A 26,634-nucleotide genomic window follows, 5' to 3' on the forward strand; every position below is an offset into this window, starting at 1 on the left:
CACCCCATGCAGCCCCCATAATATGCTGCCAAACAGTCAAATATCCAAGAGGCCACTTGCAACGCTCTGGCCTGAAGCCAAAAATACCTGAGCTAGTGTTGGCCCAAACCAGAAAGCTGTCTTCCTTGGTCTCTCTCCAGAAATCCGTTGCACAAGAGTGTTTGCTGCAAAATGGCTGCCCTTTATAGTGCAGGGTAAGTGCCCTTTAATTTACGCTCCCCGGGGCCCGCGTCGGCTCTGTTGCGTTCCACTAAACAAGCGTTCGGGCCGCCGGCCGCACAATGGGGCGGTCCCACTGAAGTTCTGGATCGGGGCGCGCAAAGGGCGTTGCACGAGGATATGACGTCATTTTCTGCGCGCGCAGGTGAGCGCGCGCTAAACTTTGCGCCGGCGCTAAATGTCTACTTAATTTGGGGCGAGGCGCAGATCGCGCTGCGCCCGGACGCTACATGCATAGCGCCCGAAATTCACTTCTCTTAAGGCGCTAACGGCTGGCGCAACCAACTGAATTTCTAGGCCAAGGTGTTTGAGGCAGAGATAGAAATGGCCGACTCCCTATGAAGTTCAGTTTCCCTTATCTCTCAGAAAGCCAGCTGCATTAAACACTGCTTCTGTAACACTGATAACAACAAAGACGGAAACTAAGGGCCCGATTTTGTGGATTGTGTGGGAAATGGTCGGATTCCCCCGAATGTGGGGTTCTGACACACACAAAAATGGGTCAGCCAGCTGCACGCAATTTTCCCTCAAGTGGCCAATTAATTCCCAGCGTGTGGGCAGCCTTGCGAATTGTCCATTTCCAGTCAGGAAGCCCCACAGTGTGATGTCATCATTCGTGGTGCTTTCAAGGTCCACAGCAAGCATTGCATCCTCTGTTGGCTTCCAAATGAACCATACAGGATGGCAGAGGAGCCTGCAGCAGCTGTGGCCAGTGCCAGACCCCGAGCTGCCTCCAAATTCGATGAAGCTTCACTGCAGGCATTATTGGATGGGGTTAGGGCCCACAGGGAGGTCCTCTTCCCTAGGTCAGGCAGGAAGAGGCCTCCCACTGAGACCAAGGCTGCATGGATGCAGGTGTCAGCAGGTGTCAAGTCGAATGTGCATGTAACCTTGGCATCACATCTCTAACTCCTTCCTCTACTCCCCCACAGGACCATCCAGAGCCCCCGTCCCCACTGTGGAGGAGGAAGAGGCTGTGCAGCCAGACTCCTCGGAGGAAGCTCCAACCACTGAGGGCGCAACGTCAGCAGGAGCAAGCGCACCCAGCACCAGCGCAGACACTCACACTCGGTGGGACCTTCGGGACATAGAGTAGTGTTGTCACCTGGTGTTTCACAGCTCACAAGTGAGGCTCAGCAGATTCTGGAGACAGGGACAGCAGTGGAGAGTCCTTGTCGGAGGGCACAGGGCTCTGCCAGCTCAGCTCAGCTGCGCTGCATGTCGACCCTCTGCCTCTGGGTCCATCCGCAAGAGAAGAGGTGATGGATCTCTATGCACAGATGCAGGAGTCTCTGGCAGGTTTTGTCTCCAGGGTCGCTGCGAGTGTGGAGCGAATGGAGGAGTCCATAGCGACCATGAGCAGGGCCTTTGTGGAGTCATTGGCGCAGGAACGCATCACCATGGAAAAGTTGGCAACCTCCATGGAGGAGATAACTCGCCAGGGTACGGAAAACATGGTGAGTGCTCATAAGAGAATGACATCTCTTGAGGAGCGTTGGCCATCTATTGAACAGAGAAACCAGACCTTCATGGAAGACCTTCTGAGTAGGACTGCCAGTGCAGATACGGGTCCCCATGGCCCCCTAAAGCACAGCAAGGTGCTCTCAAGCCACTTCCAAGCGCTGGCCCCTTCTGGCCTGTGCAGCTTCAGGTGAGTGAGCAGCAGCCTGGTGCTCCTGTTGCTGATCCTGCTGTTCCTGGTTCTGCTGCTGCCGCCTCTGCTGCTGGAGACCCTCTAATGGCAAGAAGGGAAGGAAGAAAAGGTGTCCCATGTTTCTGGTAGATGCCTCCGCTGAGGAAGCGCTGAGTGAGGGTGGCGAGACGGGCTTCCCAGGAGATCACATTGGAGAAGTGTGTGAGGCTCCAACCTTCCACAGCTGTGCCTAAGCCTTGAAGAAGTAGCCCCAAGCCTGCAACAACAAGGTCCTTCAACATACAAATGCTGTCCCTTTAAATCGCAGCTTTCCCGAATGAGCTGCAGCTGAGAGCAAGCAAGCCAGCAAGCTTCACACCAGGTTTCATCAGCGGGGTTCCCCGCAGGCGTGTTTAGCATGGGGAACCCCTGAAAATCGCAAGGGCACCCTAAAATGGCATTAAACATGCCAATAATTGGTGATCAGGGTCCCGACGGCCAATCCCGCCAGCGGCGAGCGGGACTGATTCGGGTCGCATAGAAACGGCAGTCCGAAAGTCGGACAGGGCGGGGAATCAGGCGGGGGGGTCCTGACCCCCTATTTGGGCGATTTTCGGCCCCCGCCCGCATGAAAAGCCGCCCGACGGCTGGCAGAAAATCGGGGCCTAAGAGTCTAGTAAATATGCTACTTCTACAGTTCTTAGTTAAAGAGGGTTAATATGATGGTCAAGTATCCCATCATGCTTCGCAGCTACCTAAATGCTACATGTACGTTTTATATATATTTCCTAATACGTGAAGCTAAACATCCTTTGAATGATTTCTAGTCCTACAGCCCTCCCTACAGCTTTAGTTAATATATTTAAAGACTAGAGGATTCAAGCTTTGATTCACAGGCCTATTTTTGCAATCCAACACCAATAATACAGGAAGATCAGAGTCATCACCCCCAAGGTCAACAAGGTTTCCCACAACGACATCCTCGACTTTTTAAATAAATATTTTATTTGATTAATCTGCACTTCACCCCCTCCAGGGTCAACGTATCGTTCCTGAGGTGCGGTGTCCAAATCTGAGCGCAGTGCTCCTCTTCGCGGTCTCACCAGGGCTCTGAGCAGCACTGTTTGCTGAATCTTATTTCCTATCTCCGATTCCTGCTGCAGAACTTTCAAACTCCTTCCACCTCCCACATTGTGGTTTTTGGCAGCGTTCCTGCATCAAACCCCTTGACATAGCAGAGTCATTAATCCAAGGTTAGGAGAAAGCCCACTTCATTTCTCATACATCACCCGGCGACGATTTATGCTTTGCCACCTCTCTCCTAACTGCCTGGAAAAAATAAACTAAATCACGAGAAGCAGCGATGATGATGGTGGTAGGCAATTTTTGGCCTTTGATTTTTGGCTAAGTAAAATCTAAAATTTGATAAATGATGATTGCATGTGTAAAGATGGTTCGGGTTAATTCACTACGGATAAACGGGATGCATTTGTAAATATTTATAATAAAAATGTCAGTTTGATTTTTGACTTTTGTCTTTTCATTGCAGAGTAAATTCATTAGTACATTAAATAAAAAAACCTGCCCACTTCAACTTCAGATAATTATCTGGAAGTTTATTTGAGGACAATGTGAGCATGTGGAAGATCTTGCAAGCACAGGCCCATTTTTCAAACTGATGATATTCAATGAAGAGAAAACAATTTGGTATGCTTGCAATCATTTTAAAAATAGCTGAAGCACCTTATTTTAAAGCATCAATCTCTAGCGCAGATAGTTTCAGCAGCATTGGAGAGGAAACAATGGACTGTGCTCAAAAGCAAACGGGTTCATGGTTTTTCTTTTCGTAGAATCAATTATCGAACCTTACAGCACAGGAGGAGGCCATTCGGCCTATCGTGTCTGCGCCAGCTCTCTCTGACAGCTATCCAATTAGTCGCACTCTCCCCATAGCCCTGCATGTTTTCCTTTGTCAAGTATATATCCAATTCCCTGTCGAAAGTTACTATTGAATCTTCTTCCCTTTCAGGCAGAGCATTCCTGATCATAACAACTCACAAATTTTTCTGTGATAGTAGATTGGCGGTTAGGATCAGATCAGCCATGATCTTATTGAATGGCGGAGCAGGCTCGAGGGGTCGATTGGCCTACTCCTGCTCCTATTTCTTATGTTCTTATGTTCTTATCTCCCCCTCTGGCTCTTATGCCAATTATCTTAGATCTGTGTCCTCTGGGTACCGACCCTCCTGCCAGTGGAAACTTTTAAAAGCTAAACTAACTCTTTGGGTGCGGAAGGAAGAAGTAGATTTTCTACCATATAGCATCAGCTAGCTTGCATCAGATTGGTTCAGTGGTAGCACTCTTGCCTCTGAGTCGTGGGTTCAAAACCAATTAAGTACCAAAATTAAGCCGGCACTTCAATGCGGTTGTGTGGGAATTCAGCACCGGCAGAGGGGCTATCTTTTTGGTCAGATGTTGAAGTGAGGCCTTAACTATCTCCTTCAGGTTGTTGCTTTCATGTCATAGTGTGAAGGATTTGCAGGCTGATTAACAGTCTGACAGCGTGACGTTCTTGACGTTTTTGTATCTTCACACTCTTCCTTTGGAGAACAGTGTGAATAGTGGAAGGTCTCCCAGCTGATTAACAGTTTGACAGGCCGTGACGTGACCGCTCCTTCCATGACCGTAACCATCTTTCTCCCGGTCGATAAGGGGGGTGGGGTTAGTCCTGTACGGTGGGAGGTGATGTAAAAAGACTACTGAGTACTTGGTTTGAGTATAAAACAAGGCTTTAATCAACAGTTTCACAACCATGAGTTCTAGTTACATCACTAGTTCCTGGTTACAGAAACATCCTGAGCAAGCTGGGCCCACGCCCGAGTATTTATACTCCTTGGATGGTGCCACCAGCTGGCTGCCCAGTGTTACATCATGAGTCATGATAAGATTCAGGACAGGAGGTTTTTATGAGCTCCCACAACTCCATACGATGAGGGAAGGTCACCCACACCCACCAGACATGAGCATCAACCCAGCTGGGGTGTCAACCCAGAATTCACGGCCGGAGCTCAATTCTACATCGTAGAGAGCAGGATAGCCTAGTGGTTACGTTACTGGACTTGTAACCCACAGAATGTGAGTTTAAATCCCATTCGTGGCAGTTTGAGAATCTGAATTCAGTTTTCTTTTACATCGGGAAATAAAGTAAAAGTGACCACGGAGCTGTCGGATTATCGTTATAAACCATCTGGTTCACTGTCGTCCCTTCAGGGAAGGAAACCTGCCATCCTCACCCAGTCTGGGTCTATATGTGAGTCCAGCCCCACACCAACGTGGTTAACTTTTATTTGCCACCTTCTCAGTGCAACAAGGGCTGGACAAGAAATGCCAGCCCATGAGTTACAAGAAAACTCACTCAGACTGTCTGGAGCACAGCTTCAACGCTGCGCCTTCTAACAAAGAGACGGGAACGCTACCACTAAGCCAAATGCTCGCTCCACCTTCTTTGTTTCTTTCCTTCATTCTTTCTTTCTTCCTTTATTTCTTTCTTTCTTTCTTTCTTTTTTTCTTTCCTTCTTTCATTCATTCATTCTTTCCTTCCCTTCCTTCCTTCCTTTCTTCATTCCTTTTTGTCTTTATTTCTTTCTTTTTTCTTTCCTTCCTTCCCTTCTTTCTTTTGTTCTTATTAACTTTCTTTCTTTCTTACATTCTTTCTTTCTTATTTTCTTTCCTTCTTTCTTCTTTCCTTCCTTTCCTTCTTTTTTATCTTTCTTTTTTCTTTCATTCCTTCCTTCCTTTCTTTCTTACATTCTTTCTTTCTTATTTTCTTTCTTCCTTTTTTCTTTCCTTCCTTCCTTTCTTTCTTTTTTCTTTCCTTCCTTCGAATATTTATTTATTAAGGGATCAAGGGATATGGGGAGAAGGCAGGGACAGGGTACTGAACTTGGATGATCAGCCATGATCTCATTAAATGGCGGAGCAGGCTCGAAGGGCCGAATGGCCGACTCCTGCTCCTATCCCATCTTCTATGTTTACAAAGAAATGGCAGACCAACTAAATACATATTTTGGTTCTGTCTTCACAAAGGAGGACACAAATAACCTCCCAGAGATGCCGGGGAACATAGGGTCTGATGAAAGGGAGGAACAGAAAGAAATCAGTATTTGTAGGGAAATGGTGTTAGGAAAATTGATGGGACTGAAGGCCGATAAATCCCCAGGGCCTGATAATCTACATCCCAGGGTACTTAAGGAAGTGGCCCTAGAAATAGTAGATGCGTTGCTGGTCATCTTCCAGAATTCGATAGACTCTGGAACGGTACCCATGGATTGGAGGGTAGCTAATGTAACCCCACTATTCAGAAAAGGTGGTAGAGAAAAAGCGGGGTAGTGGGGAAAATGCTAGAGTCCATTATAAAAGATGTAATAGCAGATAACTTGGAAAGCAATGACAGGATCAGACAAAGTCAACATGGATTTACAAAAGGTAAATTGTGCTTGACTAATCTACTGGAATTTTTTGAGGATGTAACTGGTAAAATAGATAAGGGAGAACCAGTGGATGTGGTGTATTTGGACTTTCAGAAGGCTTTCGATAAGGTCCCGCATAAGAGATTAGCGTGCAAAATTAAGGCACATGGGATTGGGGGCAAGGTATTGACTTGGTTAGAGAACTGGTTGGCGGACAGAAAGCAAAGAGTTGGAATAAATGGGTCGTTTTCCGAGTGGCAGGCAGTGACTAGTGGGGTACCGCAAGGATCGGTCCTAGGACCCCAGCTGTTCACAATATATATTAATGATCTGGATGAGGGAATTGGATGCAATATCTCCAAATTTGCAGATGACACAAAGCTGGGTGGGAGGGTAAGCTGTGAGGAGGATGTCGTGAAACTCCAGTACGATTTGGACAGATTGGGTGATTGGGCAGAAACATGGCAAATGCACTATAATGTGGATAAATGTGAGGTTATCCACTTTGGTGGCAAAAACAAGAAGGCAGATTATTATTTGAATGGCAATAGATTGGGAGAAGGGGAAGTGCAAAGAGACCTGGGTGTTCTTGTGCACCAGTCGCTGAAGGTAAGCATGCAGGTGCAGCAGGCGGTTAAGAAGGCAAATGGTATGTTGGCCTTCGTAGCGAGAGGGTTCGAGTACAGGAACAAGGATGTCTTACTACAGTTGTACAGGGCCTTGGTGAGACCGCACCTTGAGTATTGTGTGCAGTTTTGGTCACCTTACCTGAGGAAGGACGTTCTTGCCATGGAAGGGGTGCAGCGAAGATTCACCAGGCTGATACCTGGGATGGCAGGAATGACGTATGAGGAGAGATTGTGTCGATTGGGATTATACTCACTGGAGTTTAGAAGATTGAGAGGGGATCTCATCGAAACCTATAAAATTCTATCAGGCCTGGACAGACTAGTTGCAGGAAGGATGTTCCCGATGGTCGGGGAGTCCAGAACCAGGGGTCACAGTCTAAGGATAAGGGGTAAGCCATTTAGGACTGAGATGAGGAGGAATTTCTTCACCCAGAGAGTGGTGAACCTGTGGAATTATCTGCCACAGAAGGCGGTGGAGGCCAGTTCATTAAATATACTCAAGAAGGAGTTGGATATATTTCTTAAGGCTAAAGGGATCAAGGGATATGGGGAGAAGGCAGGGACCGGGTACTGAATTTGGATGATCAGCCATGATCGCATTGAATGGCGGAGCAGGCTCGAAGGGCCGAATGGCCTACTCCTGCTCCTATCTTCTATGTTTATTTTTCTTCCTTCCTTCCTTCCATCCTCCTTCCTCCCTTCCTTCCTTCCTTCCCTCCCTCCTTCCTTCCTTTCTTTCCTTCATTCCTTTCTTTCTTTCTCTTTTTGTTTCTCTCTTTTTTCTATCTTTCTTTCCCTTACTTTCTTTCCTTCGTTCCTTTCTTTCCTTCCTTTCTTTCTTTCTTTCTACTTCTACTACTTTCATTCTTTCCTTCATCTACTTCTTTCTCTTACTAATGTAAATATTATAAAATATTAGTCCGTGAATGCAAACTAATTTACTCCTGTCTTGGGTGCAAATATTGCTTGGTTGGTATTTTATTCTGGTGCAGAAATGCCGCTGTACATCTCGGATAAATCATTATATTAAAAATTTTAAGGGATTAATGTGGTAGCATAAGCTTGTAGGCAGCATACTCAATGGATAACTAATTTTTCAAAGCCTTCATCAGAAGTCTGGTCATCAAAGGAATATGTGGGAGACTCGCTAAAAGTGTACCTACATCAAAAAGATGGAGTTTGCAAATTAAGAGAAACACTTACTCCCTCATCTTTAAAAGTCCTTCATTACTGAATCCTAAGAGGTTGCATATTCCCTTGTGGCTTAGAGCAAACACATGCACTAAATGTGTGTTGAAGTGTAGTAACAGTACATTAGAAAGCACTGTTGATACTAGTAGTCACAGCTTAATGGGTCTCATGACATTTCCCCATCTGTTGTTTTAACTCAGCCATTAACCTGCTCAAAACATCCAAGGGTTAGTGGTATGTTGCATTCTCGGGGTGTGGGCGTCGCTGGCAAGGCCAGCATTTATTGCCCATCCCCCTAGTTGCCCCTTGAGAAGGTGGTGGTGAGCTGCCTTCTTGAACTGCTGCAGTCCGTGTGGTGAAGGCACTCCCACGGTGCTGTTAGGGAGGGAGTTCCAGGATTTTGACCCAGCGATGATGAAGGAACGGCCAATATATGTCCAATTTAGGATGGTGTTACCCCTATTAACTCTTAACGCTTCACTGCTCAGTGTCAACCCTGCCAAGTACTCTGGGATATTTATTATATTAAGGTGCTGTGATAATGTGAGTTCTTGCCGTTTATGCTGGTCAAGTGTCTCTTCAGTTAGTTATCGAGTGCGTCAGCCTCTCTTTATCTGAATATTATAGGGCTGGAACTTGATGGAAAAATTTGCACATTAATTGCCCATTAACCTCGCTGCAGAAAGTTGAGTCTGGTAATTAACAGCGTAAGTATCTTGTTAATGACGTGATAATTGTTAATGCAGTGCCAATCAACCTCTCTGGCCCAGAAATTGAACAATTTAAACTGTTAAATCTCATTCCTTCAGGTAACTTATTGTTCTTAGAGATGTAAAAAATGTCAACTTTTAAATTTTAAAACTTTTTTTCTTACTTTTCCTTTCTGTCTCTGAAACCAATCTTTCTTTCCCTCTCTTTATTTCTCTTTCTGTAACTAATTTGACTCTAATTCACCCAGTTTTCTTCTCCGTCATTCCTCTGCTTCTTTCCCAATCCTTCAATCTCATTGGTTAAGGAGGCAGACTGTCGGTCCAGTCGTTCACTGAGCTCCCCGAAGCCCCATCGCCCTCGCCGCGCCGTTGTCAGCTCACACTCCCGGCAAGTTACAGCGCAAAAACAACTTTGAGCTAAAGGGTGCAGGAAAAGGTCTAACTAACGGGACGTGCTACGATATGCCCCGCTCCAGCAAGATTCCCCGGCCAATACAATGCATCCAATCTCTCTTTAAACTTGTGCATTCTTGAAAGTGTATTAAAAATTAGGGGGAAAAACATGAGCTCTGATTTAATGGAGTATATTTTTTAACTGATGAATTTCAGAGACGATTGTTTAATGCATTCGTATTACCAAAATAAATGGGTTAATGCCAAACTAGCACGGCGAGCAATACAGTATGAGTGCGATGTGCAACTGTAATTCAACATCACTGATAGAAAAATACACCCCAAAGTATTCTCTCTCTGCACTTAAGATTAATTTCGGTTGCTCAGTTGGCAGTTGTGAACAGCATGGTTTCGAAACTCAAGATGCATAAAATGGATAAAAGTGTTATTTTGCCTCATGCCTTTTTTAGACTCAATACGAATTATATATGAGGCCTGTCAGACAGCATCGAGCTTTTTATTACTTTGGATCCAGCGTCTATTATAATATATTAAAGTACACTGGTGTTAGGCCACTGGGATTTTTCAAATCCGAAATTCGATTTAATCAGAATAATAAAATAGATGATAAGTTTCCTACTTGTGGGCAAGTAAGTTACTTTCACATTGTCAGAAAAATAAATCAAAACAGGAACTATTTTGTGCCAGTTTTGCTTGGGTTGGTAGCACTCTCGCCCCTGTGTAAAGAATAACAACAACTTGCATTTATATAGTGCCTTTAACGTAGTAAAGTGTCCCAAGGCGCTTCAACAGGAGCGATTATCAAACAACATTTGACACCGAGCCACAGCAGGAGATATTAGGACAGACACTTGGTCAAAGAGGCAGGTTTTAAGGAGCGTCTCAAAGGAGGAAAAAGAGGTAGAGAGGCAGAGAGGTTTAGGGAGGGAATTCCAAATCTTAGGGCCCAGGCAGCTGAAGGCATGGCCGCCCATGGTGGAGCGATTAAAATCAGGGATGTGCAAAAGTAAGAAGGTTGTGGGTTGAAGATCCACTCCAGAACTGTGACATTCACCAATCTCACACTTGCTCTCCCTGATTGAAAGACATTTTAAGGCTCAAGTAGGGGCAGTTTCACAATGTGGCATAGAAACATAGAAGATAGGAGCAGGAGTAGGCCATTCGGCCCCTCGAGCCTGCTCCACCATTTAATGAGATCATGGCTGATCATCCAAATTCAGTACCCTGTCCCTGCTTTCTCCCCATATCCCTGGATCCATTTAGCCTTAAGAAATATATCTAACTCCTTCTTGAATATATTTAATGAATTGGCCTCAATGGCCTTCTGTGGTAGAGAATTACACAGGTTCACCACACTCTGGGTGAAGAAATTCCTCCTCATCTCTGTCCTAAATGGCTTACCCCTTATCCTTAGTCTGTGACCCCTGGTTCTGGACTCCCCCGCCATCGGGAACATCCTTCCTGCATCTAGTCTGTCTAGTCCTGGAGGAGACAGTCTCACACTGTTTAGGTCTGACACCGCATTCAGTGTAACTCCAGTCCCGGGGCAAACATGGTTTAAGAAGTGGCGAACAGTCACCTGTAAAATACAATGGGGGTGGACATATAGTACCTTTTACGACTGCAGGACGTCCCAAAGTACTTTACAGCCAATGAAGTACTTTTGAAGTGTAGTCACTGTTGTAATGTGGGGAATGTTATGTGTGGAAGCTTGTGCACCCGTACAGTTTCCTAATGACCAGAGCAGCAATTGATGGGACTGTTTTGTTGGTCATTGATTGGCCACCTGCAGAACAACTGTCTTAATAAAAGCTGGTATAATTTGATTCGTCTTAAAAAAATAACTGTCTTTATTTCTTTACTTATTTCTCTATCTTTCGGTCTCTCTGCCTGACAGTTTCTTTCTCTTATCTGCCATCTGTCGCTGTCTTTATTACAGAGGATTACATCGGATTACATAGGATTACATGGGATATATGGCACAGAAACAGGCCATTCGGCCCAACCAGTCCATGCTGGTGTTTATGCTCCACTCGAGCCTCCTCCCGTCTTTCCCCATCTAAATCTATCAGCGTAACTGTTATGTCTGACATTGGTGATAGGTACTTGATTGCATTGGCCTGAGCATATGGAGCTTGATACTGCTGTTATCATTGTATTGTTTATAGGTATTCGATTGCTTGTGCCTGGAAGTGTGTGTGTGTGGCAGCCATTAAAAAGCAACATGAACTGAGCTCTTCTTACGTCCTCTGGATTATCTTTGCAAACGCAACATTTGGTGATGAGGATGGCTGAAATCTCTCTTCCACCACTTCCTCCCTTCCTTCCACTACCAGGTGAGCCCCTGATCCCATGGGTTCGCTGGTTACAGTCCTTTGAAACCTACCTCATTGCTCTTGGACTAAAAACTGTGAGTACGGCTCGGAAAAAGGCACCGTTATCCCATTGCTTGGGAGCGGAGGGCCAGCGTGTTCTTGGGACATTATGCACAGCAGACTCAATTCAAACGTATGATGTGGCTGTGGCTCTGTTAAGCACACACTTCTCTGCCCCACAAAGTGCCCTCCTGCGGCGATTCATTTTTAGACAATGTCACCAACTTCCCGGCGAGTCGGTGCATCAATACGTGGCTAATTTGAGGGGGTTAGCTAGCTCGTGCAAGTTCGGTGCGCTACAAGACGAGATGGTGCGTGATCAACTAATAGAGCACACCAACAACGTGAGAGTGCGTGAAAGACTGTTACTCGAGTCCGACGATCTGTCGTTGTCACAGGCAGTTAACATTGCCTTTCAAGTGGCGTCTGCAGCCGAATGTGCAGTGAAACTAGCACACACACCCAGTGACGGTGCCTTCGGCCCCGACAGCCCTGACACTGTAATGCTCGCGCGACAGCAGCAACGCGTGCTACCGCGGCAACAGTGTGGAAACTGCGGAGCTCGTTCACATGCTACCAGAGTGCAGAATTGCCCCACGCGCGGCCAAGCCTGTCGCAATTGTGGAAAACAAAATCACTTTGCCAAGGTCTGCCAGTCTGCCCCTGTTGCTACAGATGAACACTCTCAGTCCTCAAGCAGTTGGCCTATAATTCACAACGTGAGCTCTGGGCCAGTAGTGGCTTTCAAGTCATGCATAATTAACCTGAATGATGTGTGCATCCCTCTGTTATTGGATACCGATGCCAGCGTCTCACTGCTGAATGTGGACACATTCAAACGCTTTTTCAGCTCCCTGCCACTCTCTGCGCCATCCACTGCCCTTTGCAGGTATGGTAATTCAAAAATTGGACGAGTGGGCTCAGTCAACCTCACTGTACGCTATGGAACAAAAGTTTTGCCAGATTTTTGTTTTCATGTGGCATGCCAAGGAGCTAACCTGATGGGACTGGATCTTTTCACTGACCTGGGTTTTTCTCTCTTGGACACCAGCGGGTCTGCGATTCTGCACGTCGCCTCACCGTGGCGCCAAACATGGCCAGCACTCTTCGAGGGTCTGGGCTGCCTGACTGCCTTCACCCACCAGCCCATGGTTGACTCCACCATTACCCCTGTCATTCAGCCACTGCGCCGCATCCCGCTTGCTCTCCGTGACGGGGTCACAGCTGAACTAAAACAGCTACTGGAAGCTGGCATCATCGAACCAGTTGATGCCTCCCCATGGGTCTCCAACCTGGTGGTCGCAATGAAAAAGTCAGGTGGCCTACGCGTCTGTGTCGATCTTCGAGCAGTGAATAAGGCCGTAATCCCTGACAAATATCCACTGCCCGCGTCAGAGGAACTCACAGCGCAGTTCTATGGTTCCAGCCTGTTCTCGAAACTGGACCTTCGACAGGGCTATCTACAGGTTCCCCTCCACCCCAACAGCAGGGACCTCACTGCTTTTGTGACACATGCTGGTGTCTTTCGGTACACCAGGATGTCATTTGGACTTAGCTCTGCACCCAGCTGCTTCCAAAAGGTGATGTCCTCTGTGCTCGCGGGCATTCCTGGGGTGGCCATCTACCTGGATGACATCGTGGTGCATGGGCCCTCGACCTCCACCCACGACGAACGCCTTCACAGAGTTTTCATGGCGCTAGCAAAACACAAGCTCACACTGAATGGCGAAAAGTGTGTCTTTGCTGTTTCAGAGATCGAATTTGTGGGGTTTCGGTTGTCGGCTGATGGTATATCCCCACTCCAGTCAAACGTGGATGCCATTCACAGCATCCCAGAACCCAGCTCTGCAGCACAGGTTGCCTCCTTCCTTGGCATAAATGGGTACTACCTGACATTTTTGCCCCAGTACTCAGCCACCACAGCCCCACTGCGCCAGCTCCTGCGAAAGGATGAGCCCTGGGTGTGGTCACAAGCCTGTACGGAAGCTGTTCGCCTCCTCAAATCGCAGCTCACGTCGCCTCCAGTGTTGGCTCACTTTGACGTCGCCAGCCCCACCCTCGTCACCTGCGACGCGTTCGCTGCAGCTGTGGGGGCGGTGTTATCGCAGGTACAGAATGGAGTGGAGAAACCAATCGCCTTTGCCTCCCGAGCCCTTAGCCCCACCGAACAGAAGTACTCAGTAGGCGAGCGTGAGGCGCTGGCGTGTGTCTGGGCATGTGAGCGGTGGCACCTGTACACGTATGGCCATGCCTTCACCCTGCGAACTGATCACCAGGCTCTCACTGCCCTGCTGTCGACATCCGGCACAGGCCACAGACCACTGCGTCTACACCGCTGGTCTGACCGCCTCCGCCAATACAATTTCAGTCTCCAGTTCACACCAGGACGTGACAATGTTGTTGCAGATCTGCTCTCCCGCACTGTCTCTGCACCAGCCCCACTCGTCGGGTCTGACCATGTGGAACAGGATATCGTCCAGATGCTGCACACGCCTCTCCAAAGCACAGTCTCTCTCCAGGAGCTCAAAGAGGCCTCTGAACAGGATCCGGCCCTCTCCCAGCTGTGCACCTTCATCAGAGATGGCTGGCCTCGCAAGGTGCCTGAGGAACTGTCTGCCTACTCCAATTTAAAGAGGAGCTCTCCTGCTGGAATGACTCCTGTGTTGCACGTGGGCTCTGCACTGTGGTCCCAAGTGCCCTTCCTGCGTGTGTTTTATCCATGGCGCATGAGGGCCACTTGGGCATAAGTGAAGCTCAAACAACGATGCCGAGACCTAGTGTGGTGGCCGGGTATCGACAGGGAAATTGAGGCCCTGGTCAAGGACTGTGCAGCCTGCCTTGTAAGTGGCAAGACTGGCCACCAAGCTCCTCCACCCCTGCAACCCCTTGCCTGGCCCTCTCAGCCCTGGGAGCACCTGCAGCTGGACGTCTGCGGGGAGATCCATGGTGTCCCCCACCATCAATGGTTCCTAGTGGTGACCTATGACCTGCACTCAAAATGGCCAGAGGTCACTGCCGTGGGCGCCGTCACCTCTCGGGTCATCATTGATATCCTTGAGTCCCTCTTCTCCCGCTGGGGGCATCCAAAGGCCATCACCACAGACAATGGCCCCCAAATGGTCTCTTCGGAACTCTCCTCTTACCTTGAGAGTTAGGGCATCCATCACGTACGCACACTACCACCCCGAGTCAAATGGCGGTGGTGGAGCGTTTTAACCAGACACTGGAAAATGGCCTCAGAGCACACCTATCCCAGGGGTGTGCGTTTGACAAGGCCCTCCTCCACACACTGCTGCACTACAGAGCCTCCCAGCATTCCACTACAGGGGTCTCGCCCGCATCCCTCATGCTAGGCCGTGAGCTAATACTGCTCCTTGGCAGGCTCCGCCCCTCGCTAGCTCAGAGCCCTGCTCCACCGGCTCAAGCCACAGTCGCTAGACAGCAGGAGAAGATGAAACTCCGCTTCGACCAGTCGAAGAGGGCCAAGGCGCCCAACATCTCAGTCTCCGATTGGGTCAGAGTCCGCAGGCCTCACCGCAACAATAAGATGGCCTCATTCTGGTCCTCCCCTCTCCAAATCAGCCGCCAACTTGGACCAGCCACTTTCTGCCTCACTGACGGCTCTCGGTGGCATGCCAGCCGCCTTCGGAATGTGCCAGCACCCCCGATGCGGGATTATATGGACCTAATACCCAAGCCTTACCCCCAGAGTGGCGTGATGCACATGTGGCTCAGCCAGCCAACCCTCAAGCAGATATTGTGCCTCAGCCTGCTCCTCACCAGTCCCTACTTCGGCCTGCTCTTCACCAGTCCGCACCTCGGCCTGTTCGTACACGTTCTCGCCCTGACCACCTACAGGACTTTGTCACTACATTTCATGATTGAAATTCTGTGAGGGGGGAGGAAATGTTATGTCTGACATTGGCGATAGGTACTCGATTGCCTTGGCCTGAGCACATGGAGTCTGATAGTGCTGTTATCGTTGTATTGTGTATAGGTATTCGATTGCTTTTTGCCTGAGAGTGTGTGCGTGGATCAGCCATTAAAAAGCAACATGAACTGAGCTCTTCTTACGTCCTCTGGATTATCTTTGCAAACGCAACAGTAACCCTCTGTTCCCTTCTCCCTCTTGTGCGTGTCCAGCCTCCCCTTAAATGCATCTATACTATTCGCTTCAACCACTCCCTGTGGTAGCGAGTTCCACATTCTCACCACTCTCTGGGTAAAGAAGTTCCTTCTGAATTCCCTATTGGATTTCTTGGTGACTATCTTATATTGATGGCCTCTAGTTATGCTCTTCCCCACAAGTGGAAACATTCTCTCTGTATCCACTCTATCAAAACCTCTCATAATTTTAAAGGCCTCTATTAGGTCACCCCTCAGCCTTCTTTTTTCAAGAGAAAAGAGACCCGGCCTGTTCATCCTTTCCTGATATTTAAACCCTCACATTTCTGGTATCATCCTTGTAAATCTTCTCTGCATCCTCTCAAGTGCCTCTATATCCTTTTTATAATATGGCGACCAGAACTGTACGCAGTACTCTAAGTGTGGTCTAACCAAGGTTCAATACAGGTTTAGCATAACTTCCCCACTTTTCAATTCTATACCTCTAGAAATAAACCCTAGTGCTTGGTTTGCTTTTTTAATGACCTTGCTAACCTGTGTCACAACTTTTAGTGATTTGTGCATTTGTACTCCGCGATCCCTTTGTTCCTCTACTCCACCTAGACTCGCACCCTCCAAGTAATAAGTGATCTCCCTATTCTTCCTACCAAAATGTAATACCTCACATTTATCTGTGTTGAACTTCATTGGCCAATTATTTGCCCATTCTGCAAGTTTATTAATGTCCTCCTGTAATTTGTGCAGTCATTCTCAGTATTGACTATCCCCCCCAATATGGTGTCATCCGTAAATTTAGAAATTGGCCCAGAAATTCAGGTCGGGGGCTTCCCGCGGGTGCAAGCCCCCGACCTGCACTTACCTAGCGCGCCGGCCGTTGAGCTGTGGGCCCACGTGGGATTCCGATCCTGGGCCTCCTCCAACTGCCGGCGCGCAGTGCTTGCGTATCCCAGGGGCGCAGTTAGTTCGATGCGTCCCCTGAGATCACGTGGGTCATGGAGAGCCAATGGTAGCAGGGAATGCTTCATTCATAAGTTTGACAGGAAGAACTGTCAAACCTATAAATACTATCAGCCCCAAAACATCACTAAAACTTCAAATAATTAAAAAAAAATCATATTTTTAAAATAACTATCAATTACATGAAATAACTATTTTAAACAATCATTTAAATTTTTGAAAAAATTAATTACATTTTCTAACGGGGCTAAAAATAAACTTACCTTTCTTTAAAGTATTTAAAAATAATAAACCTGTGGAAAAAATGTTTTAATTTTAATTAATTCACCACTTACCTTGTTAAAAGCAGGCCTTGCGCCTGCTTTTTAAAAGTGTAACTCCTGGAGACTTACCCTCCCAGAGAACACTGCAAAAAAAACGTAAGTTCGATGCGCACGCGCTGCCTCTCCGGTGCACGCGTTCCACCTGTCAACCCCTTCTTTCAGGGGAACGGAAATGCCGGTTTCCCGCGCATGCGCAGTGCATGCACGAAACCGGCACTTTCGTTGGGCCTACGCGTGAGTACCCCGTGCGTACTCATGCGTTGGGTCCCGAATTTCTGGGCCATTATGTTTTTGATTCCAAAGTCTAAATCGTTAATGTAAATTGTGAACAGCAGTGGTCCCAGCACTGATCCTTGTGGAACACCTTCTGCCACTGTGAATAGCTACTCTTTACTCCCACTCTCTGCTTTCTGTCCTGAAGCCAGCCAGCTATCGGTTCTGCTATTTGTCCCCTGACTCCTTATTCTCTAACCCTGTTCATCAGTCTCTATGGGGTACCTTATCGAAGGCCTTTTGAAAATCTAGATAAATTACATCTACTGCATTACCCTTGTCTACTCTCTCTGTTACCTCTTCAAAACATTCAATGAGTTTGGTCAAGCATGAATTTCCCTTTTGAAATCCATGCTGACTATTCATTACTATGTTTCTGGTTTCTAGATGTTCTTCTATTTTCTCCTTTAGTAGGGATTCCATTATTTTTCCTAACACCAATGTTAAGCTGACTGGTCTATAATTCACTGGACATTAACTATCAGCCGGTCCTCTGGCACTACACCTTTTTCTAACGAATTATTAAATATGTGTAGTAATGCCTCTGCTATCTCTTCCCTAGATTCTTTTAAAACGCATGGATGCAATCCATCTGGACCAGGGGTTTTATCCTCTTTGAGATTGATTAGTTTATTTAATATATCTCCGCTTTTTTCTTTAAATGCACTTATCTCATTACTAATCTCATCATCCAATGTCATGTCCACCTGTTCTATCTCCCTGGTAAATACTGAAGCAAAATAATTATTTAATATTTCTGCCATCTCTCTATCATAACCTATTTTATTATCCTGACTATCCCTTATCTCTTTCTGTCTCTTCCTTTTATCTCACGCTGGGGTAGATTTGGACTCTGTGAGCTAGTGTAAAATGGGTGAGAGTGAGTCAGCCGCCCCTTTAACATCTCTCCCCATTGAAGAAGATGGAAATCAAACTGGGGAGAGATATAAAATGAGCTGCCAACTCGCTATCACCCGCTTTGCACTCTCGCAAAAAGTCAAGATCTACATCTGTCTCTGTGTTTCAACATCCCTCTCTTCCTTTTCCCCCTCCTTCTCTGTCTCACTCCTTTGCGTTTTATTTTCTCCCTCTCTCTTTCATTCTTTCTCACTCTCTATCTATCTTTCAGCCGTAGCACACTTGGCCCTGAGTCAGAAGACCGTGGGTTCAAGTCCCACTCCAGAGACTTGAGCACAAATATCTAGGTTGACACTCCAGTGCAGTAGTGAGGGAGCGCTGCACTGTCAGAGGTGCCATCTTTTGGATGAGACGTTAAACTGAGGCTAAAGTCTTCTCTCTCAGGTGGACGTGAAAGATCCCATGGCACTATTCGTACAAGAGCAGGGGAGTTCTCCCTGGTGTCCTGGTCAATATTCATCCCTCAGCCAACATCTCTAATAACAGATTATCTGGTCATTATCAAACTGTTGTTTGTGGGAGCTTGCTGTGCGCAAATTGGCAGCCGTGTTCCCTACATTACAACAGTGCCTCCACTTCAAAAGTAATTCATTGGCTCTAAAATGCTTTGGGACGTCCTGAGGTCATGAAAGGCGCTGTAGAAATGTAAGTTATTTCTTTTCTTTTTCCATCTCCTTTTCTCTCGCGGTCTCTCCCACTCTCCACCCTCTCTCCTACAAATGACAGTAATTGTCTCGCTGGTTATGTGCATCAAGACAGTGGCCAGCAAGCTGCTTTAAACTGATCTTTACCCAGTGACAATTTGTCTTCCTCGTGTGCTGCCTTATTACTATCCGGCTGTCTCCGGAACTCCAGACAAATTTAGTAATAAAGACAGGGTCAAAGATTCCCAAGCTGAGGACTCAGTGGTATAATTGACACCTATTCTAAGTCCAAAACCAGACAGGAGACAGGAACGTAGAAACTGGAGTAGACCATCCAACCTCGCAAGCCTCTTCCGCCCCACAAGAATAATTTAAACCACTTCGGATGGAACATCAGTAAAGTAAATCGAATAACCTGACCAGAGCTCTAAAATCCAAACAGTTGGAGTTAGACTTACGTTTGTTGATAAATTTCCAGACAGTCCACAGTAAAACAGGACAGTCTGTCCAAACCTGGATGGTTGACAACCCTACCTTGTTAGAGCCAAGGAGATTCATTGCACCAGGCCATTAGCGTGTCAGCATATATCTCTGAAAAAAAAACACAAACCCATCATACCTCTGCCAAAAGGTATGTAGTTGCTGCTGTCCATGTTGCTCGCTGCTCTCCACCCTACTGGTTCTTTCTGCTTCCCCGTTGAAAAACACACCTCCCCTTTAAGCTGCCACAGCAAGGCCCTTGCCAGTAGTCCACCCCGCCCAGTTTCCACGCCGCCAAGGCAGCGAGCAGGCCTATTGGGACTCGTCCAGGTCTCACGTCGACTGCTCTGCACGGCCGCTGCGTGTGTCTGGCCCGTGATCCGCCCGTTATCCACCCGTACTCCATCCACTTGAAGGGATAATTACAGTCATAGAAACATAGAAGATAGGAGCAGGAGCAGGCCATTCGGCCCTTCGAGCCTGCTCCGCCATTCAATGAGATCATGGCTGATCATCCAAATTCAGTACCCTGTCCCTGCCTTCTCCCCATATCCCTTGATGCCTTTAGCCTTAATAAATATATCCAACTCTTTTTTGAATATATTTAATGAACTGGCCTCCACCGCCCTCTGTGGCAGAGAATTCCACAGGTTCACCACTCTCTGGGTGAAGAAATTCCTCCTCATTTCAGTTCTAAATGGCTTACCCCTTATCCTTAGACTATGACCCCTGGTTCTGGACTCCCCGGCCATCAGAAACATCCTTCCTGCATCTAGTCTGTCCAGGCCTGACAGAATTTTATAAGTTTCGATGAGATCCCCTCTCAATCTTCTAAACTACAGTGAGTATAAGCCCAATCGACACAATCTCTCCTCATACGTCATTCCTGCCATCCCCGGTATCAGCCTGGTGAATCTTCGCTGCACTCCTTCCATGGCAAGAACGTCCTTCCTCAGGTAAGGCGACCAAAACTGCACACAATACTCAAGGTGCGGTCTCACCAAGGCCCTGTACAACTGTAGCAAGACATCCTTGTTCCTGTATTCGAACCCTCTTGCTACGAAGGTCAACATACCATTTGCCTTCTTAACCGCCTGCTACACCTGCATGCTTACCTTCAGCGACTGGTGCACAAGAACACCCAGGTCTCTTTGCACTTCCCCTTCTCCCAATCTATTGCCATTCAAATAATAATCTGCCTTCCTGTTTTGCCACCAAAGTGGATAACCTCACATTTATCCACATTATAGTGCATTTGCCATGTTTCTGCCCAATCACCCAATCTGTCCAAATCATACTGGAGTTTCACGACATCCTCCTCACAGCTTACCCTCCCACCCAGCTTTGTGTCGTCTGCAAATTTGGAGATATTACATCCAATTCCCTCGTCCAGATCATTAATATATATTGTGAACAGCTGGGGTCCTAGGACCGATCCTTGCGGTACCCCACTAGTCACTGCCTGCCACTTGGAAAACGACCTGTTTATTCCAACTCTTTGCTTTTTGTCCGCCAACCAGTTCTCTATCCAAGTCAATACCTTGCCCCCAATCCCATGTGCCTTAATTTTGCACGCTAATCTCTTATGTGGGACCTTATCGAAAGCCTTCTGAAAGCCCAAATACACCACATCCACTGGTTCTCCCTTATCTATTTTACCAGTTATATCCTCAAAAAATTCCAGTAGATTAGTCAAGCATGATTTACCTTTTGTAAATCCATGTTGACTTTGTCCGATCCTGTCACTGCTTACCAAGTGCTCTGCTATTACATCTTTTATAATAGATTCTAGCATTTTCCCCACTACCGATGTCAGGCTTACCGGTCTATAATTCCCCGCTTTTTCTCGACCACCTTTTTTGAATAGTGGGGTAACATTAGATACCCTCCAATCCATGGGTACTGTTCCAGAGTCTATCGAGTTCTGGAAGATGACCAGCAATGCATCTACTATTTCTAGGGCCACTTCCTTAAGTACCCTGGGATGTAGATTATCAGGCCCTGGGGATTTATCGGCCTTTAGTTCCATCAATTTCCCTAACACCATTTCCCTACAAATACTGATTTCTTTCAGTTCCACCCTTTCATCAGGCCCTATGTTCCCCGGCATCTCTGGGAGGTTATTTGTGTCCTCCTTTGTGAAGACAGAAACAAAGTATGAATTTAGTTGGTCCGCCATTTCTTTGTTTCCCATTATCAATTCCCCTGATTCTGACTGTAAGGGACCTACGCTTGACTTCACCAATCTTTTTCTCTTCACATATCTATAAAAGCTTTTACTGTCAGTTTTTATGTTCCCTGCAAGCTTACTCTCATATTCTATTTTCCCTTTCTTAATTAATCCCTTTGTCCTCCTTTGTTGAATCCTAAACTGCTCCCAATCCTCAGGATTTTTGCTTTTTCTGGCCAATTTATATGTCGTCTCCTTGGATCTTATGCTATCCCTAATTTCCCTTGTTAGCCACGGTTGAGTCACCTTTTTTGTTTTATTTTTATGCCAAACTGAGATGAACAAATTCTGTAGCTCATCCATTCGGTCTTTGAATGTTTGCCATTGCCTATCCACCGTCAACCCTTTGAGTGCCATTCCCCAATCAATCCTACCCAACTCGCTCCTCAGACCATCGTAGTTTCCTTTATTTAAATTGAGGACCCGAGTCTCTGAGTCAACTACTTCATTCTCCATCTTAATGAAGAATTCGATCATATTATGATCGCTCAGACCCAAGGGGCCTCGTACAACAAGATTGCTAATTAATCCTTTGTCGTTACATAATACCCAGTCTAAGATGGCCTGATCTCTGGTTGGTTCCTCGACATATTGGTCCAGGAAACCATCCCGTAAACACTCCAGGAATTCCTCCTCCACAGTATTATTACTAATTTGGTTGGCCCAATCTATATGTAGATTAAAGTCACCCATGATGACTGCTGTGCCCTTATTGCACGCTTCTTTAATTTCCCTTTTAATGCCATCCCCAACCTCCGCCTTACTGTTGGGAGGTCTATATACCACTCCCACTAATGTTTTTTTCCCCTTAGTATTTCTCAATTCTACCCATACAGATTCCACATCATCAGAGCTAATATCCTTCATTACAATTGTATTAATCCCTTCTTTAACCAGTAATGCTACCCCACCTCCCTTTCCTTTTTGCCTATCTTTCCTGAATATTGAATACCCCTGGATGTTGAGTTCCCAGTCTTGGCCATTCTTGAGCCACGTTTCCGTAATCCCAACCAAATCATATTCGTTTACCTCTATTTGCGCAGGCAATTCATCTACCTGATTACAAATGCTCCTCGCATTAAGACACATAGCCTTCAGGCTTGATTTTTTAACGCTCTTAGACCTATTAGAATTATTATTTACTGTGGCCACGTTTGATTTAAACCGTTGATTTCTCTGACTGCCACTTTTGTTTTTCTCCTTCCTATCTTTTGCTTTTATCCCTGTTTCCCTTTCCTCTGTCTCCCTGCTCAGGTTCCCAACCCCCTGCCATTTTAGTTTAAACCCCCCCGAACAGTGCTAGCAAACCTCCCCACAAGGATATTTGTCCCGCTCTGGTTCAGGTGCAACCCGTCCGACTTGTACAAGTCCCACCTTCCCCAGAAGCAGGCCCAGTGATCCAGGAAACTAAAGCCCACCCTCCTGCACCAACTCTTTAGTCACGCATTCATCTGCTCTATCCTCCTGTTCCTATACTCACTAGCACGTGGCACCGGGAGTAATCCAGAGATTACAACCTTTGAGGTCCTGCTCTTTAATCTGCTACCTAGCTCCCTAAATTCTTGCTGCAGTACCTCATCCTCTTCCTACCCATGTCATTGGTCCCAATGTGAACCACGACCTCTGACTGTTCACCCTCCCCCTTCAGAATGCCCTGCAGCCGTTCAGTGACATCCTTGACCCTGGCACCAGGGAGGCAACAAACCATCCTGGAGTTACGTCTACGGCCACAGAAACGCCTATCTGTACCCCTTACGATAGAATCCCCTACCACTATTGCTCTCCCACTCTTTTTCCTCCCTTCCTGAGCAGCAGAAGCACCCCTGGTGCCGGGAAGTTGGCTGCTGCTGCCTTCCTCTGGTAAGTCATTCCCCTCAACAGTATCCAAATCGGTATACCTGTTTGAGAGGGGGATGGCCACAGGGGTCCCCTGCACTACCTGCCTGCCTCTACTGCTCTGCCTGATGGTCACCCATTTCCCTTCTGCCTGTGCAGCCCTTACCTGCGGTGTGACCAACTCACTAAACGTGTTATCCACGACCCTCTCAGCATCGTGAATGCTCCAAAGCCCATCCATCCGCAGCTCCAGCGCCGCAATGCGGTCTGCTAGTAGCCGCAGCTGGATGCATTTCTGGCACACGTGGTCATCAGGGACACCGGCAGTGTCCCTGAATTCCCACACAGAGCAAGAGGAGCATAACACGGGGCTGGGCTCTCCTGGCATGACTTACCCTTTAATTAATTTAAATTAATTCACTATCACCAACTAAAGATAAACTCTAAGGTGCTTGTATGGTTTACCAACAGTCCCTGCTACACCAGAAAAGACCTTAGCAACTATAAACTACAGAGTTAAAGTTTAAATAAGAGAAATACTCACCAACCAATCACTTACCTGCTCCCTGGTGACGTCACACTCTGATTACTTTTTACCTCTCTCCCCGCTGCTGAGCTGGTCGGGCCTCGCCTCGCTCCTCCTTTTAAACCCGGCCTCGGTGCTCTCCTGGTCCGATCTGGTCGGGCCTCGCCTCGCTCCTCCTTTTATACTGCCGCCTCGGTGCTCTCCTGGTCCGATCTGGTCGGGCCTCACCTCGCTCCTCCTTTTATACCCGGCCTCGGTGCTCTCCTGGTCTGATCTGGTCGGGCCTCGCCTCGCTCCTCCTTTTATACTGCCGCCTCGGTGCTCTCCTGGTCCTTTCGGGCTATCCCAGATCAGACGTATTCCCCAGACATTCACCTTCAACTTAAGTTAGAGATAGCCGAATTCCATAAGATGCTTAAATGGGTCTAAAGGTTCAGGCTATCTCTCCCTAAAGGAAAGGAACGACTGATATACCTATCAATTCATCCAATGAAAAGCGACGAGTTAAGATAGTAACTATAGGTTTTTATTGGCTAAATAACAGAGCCCACCCTCGTGGGTGATCGGGTCCAACAAGGAGGAATACCAGCCAGTCGACCACCTTTATACCTGGGCAAGCAGGCAGAGTCATGGGCGGAGTCCGCTGTGGTCAGCCCAGGTATAACAGCGTGACAAGAGGTGACCTTGTGTAGTGATACAACAGTGTAAACAGTGATAACCATAGTGTAACGATATAAACAGTGATAACCATAGTGTAACGATAAAAGTGGTTTACCACATTCACCCCTTGTTTAGATTTGAGTCCGGCGGGGTGAAGTGTGCTACCAGTTCGGGTATGTCAGTCTGTCCGGAGGCCTCGTAAGTCTCTCTGATCGGCGCAGCAGCAGCGGCGGTGATGCAGTATCCGATGTTAATGCTGGTGTCTGCGTGGTCGGCGAAGGCTCGTGGGGTTCCGGCATGCCGTCTACCTGGGCTGGATTTGGGGGGGTGAGGGGTAACGGTGGTGTCTCAGGGGTGCCCGAGGGTGCAAGGTCTCGTAAGGAGACTGTGTCCTCCCGCCCGTCTGGGTATGCCACATAGGCGTACTGGGGGTTGGCGTGCAGGAGGTCCACCCTCTCGACCAGGGGGTCCGTTTTATGGGCCCTCACATGCTTTCGCAGCAAGACGGGCCCCGGAGAAGTCAGCCATGTTGGTAGCGAGGTTCCCGTAGTCGACTTCCTGGGGAAAACAAACATTCGTTCATGGGGGGTGGCGTTAATGGCCGTGCAAAGCAGTGACCGGATGGAATGCAGCGCTGCCGGGAGGACTTCCTGCCAGCGAGAGGTTGGCAGGCCCTTAGACTTTAAGGCTAAGAGAACGGCCTTCCAGACAGTCGCGTTCTCTCTTTCCACCTGGCCGTTCCCTCGGGGGTTGTAGCTGGTGGTCCTGCTTGCAGCAATGCCTCTCGCTAGTAGGAACTGGCGAAGTTCCTCGCTCATGAAGGATGAGCCCCGGTCGCTATGTATATAGTTCGGGAACCCGAACAAGGCGAAGAGGTCGTTCAGGCATTTGATGACCGTGGTACTGGTCATGTCTGGGCAGGGGAAGTCAAAGGGGAAACAGGAGTACTCATCAATGATGTTGAGGAAGTACACATTACGGTCAGAGGACGGGAGGGGCCCCTTAAAATCGATGCTCAAGCGCTCGAAGGGGCGGGTGGCCTTGATCAGGCTTGCTCTGTCCGGCCTAAAGAAATGCGGTTTGCATTCGGCACAGGTTTGGCAGTTCCTGGTCATGGTCCTGACCTCCTCGATGGAGTAGGGCAGGTTGCGGGCCTTAATGAAGTGGTAAAGTCTGGTGACCCCGGGGTGGCAGAGGTCGTTGTGGAGGGTCTGCAGTCTATCAATTTGCGCGTTGGCGCATGTACTTCGTGATAGAGCATCTGGGGGTTCGTTCAGTTTACCAGGTCGGTACAAGATATCATAATCATAGGTGGAGAGCTCGATTCTCCACCTCAAGATCTTGTCGTTCTTGATTTTGCCCCTCAGCTTGTTATTAAACATAAAAGCGACTGAACACTGGTCGGTGAGGAGGGTAAATCGTTTGCCTGCCAGGTAATGCCTCCAGCGTCGTACTGCCTCCACGATCGCCTGGGCCTCCTTCTCGACCGAAGAGTGTCGGATCTCAGGGCCCTGGAGGGTCCTTGAGAAGAAGGCCACAGGTCTCCCCGCCTGGTTAAGGGTTGCTGCTAGGGCGAAGTCGGATGCATCGCTCTCCACTTGGAAAGGGATAGACTCATCCACTGCGTGCATTGTGGCCTTAGCAATGTCTCCCTTTATGAGGGAGAAGGCTGCGCACGCTTCTGCCGTCAGGGGGAAGGAGGTGGACTTCATGAGGGGTCTGGCTTTGTCCGCATAATTCGGCACCCATTGGGCATAGTAGGCGAAGAGCCCCAGGGTTCTCTTCAGCGCCTTTGGACAGTGGGGGAGGGGTAGCTCCATGAGGGGGCGCATTCTTTCGGGGTCGGGGCCGATGACCCCGTTCTCTACTACGCAGCCGAGGATGGCGAGACGCGAGGTGTTAAACACACATTTCTTCTTATTGTAAGTGAGGTTCAGCCGTTCGGCCGTACGGAGGAATTTCTCCAGATTAACATCGTGGTCCTGCCGGTCGCGGCCGCAGATGGTGACGTTATCTAGATAA

This window comes from Somniosus microcephalus, chromosome 1 (genome assembly GCF_052327205.1).
Source record: "Somniosus microcephalus isolate GS21.2 chromosome 1, FLI_Smic_1.0, whole genome shotgun sequence".
Lineage (NCBI taxonomy): Eukaryota > Metazoa > Chordata > Chondrichthyes > Squaliformes > Somniosidae > Somniosus > Somniosus microcephalus.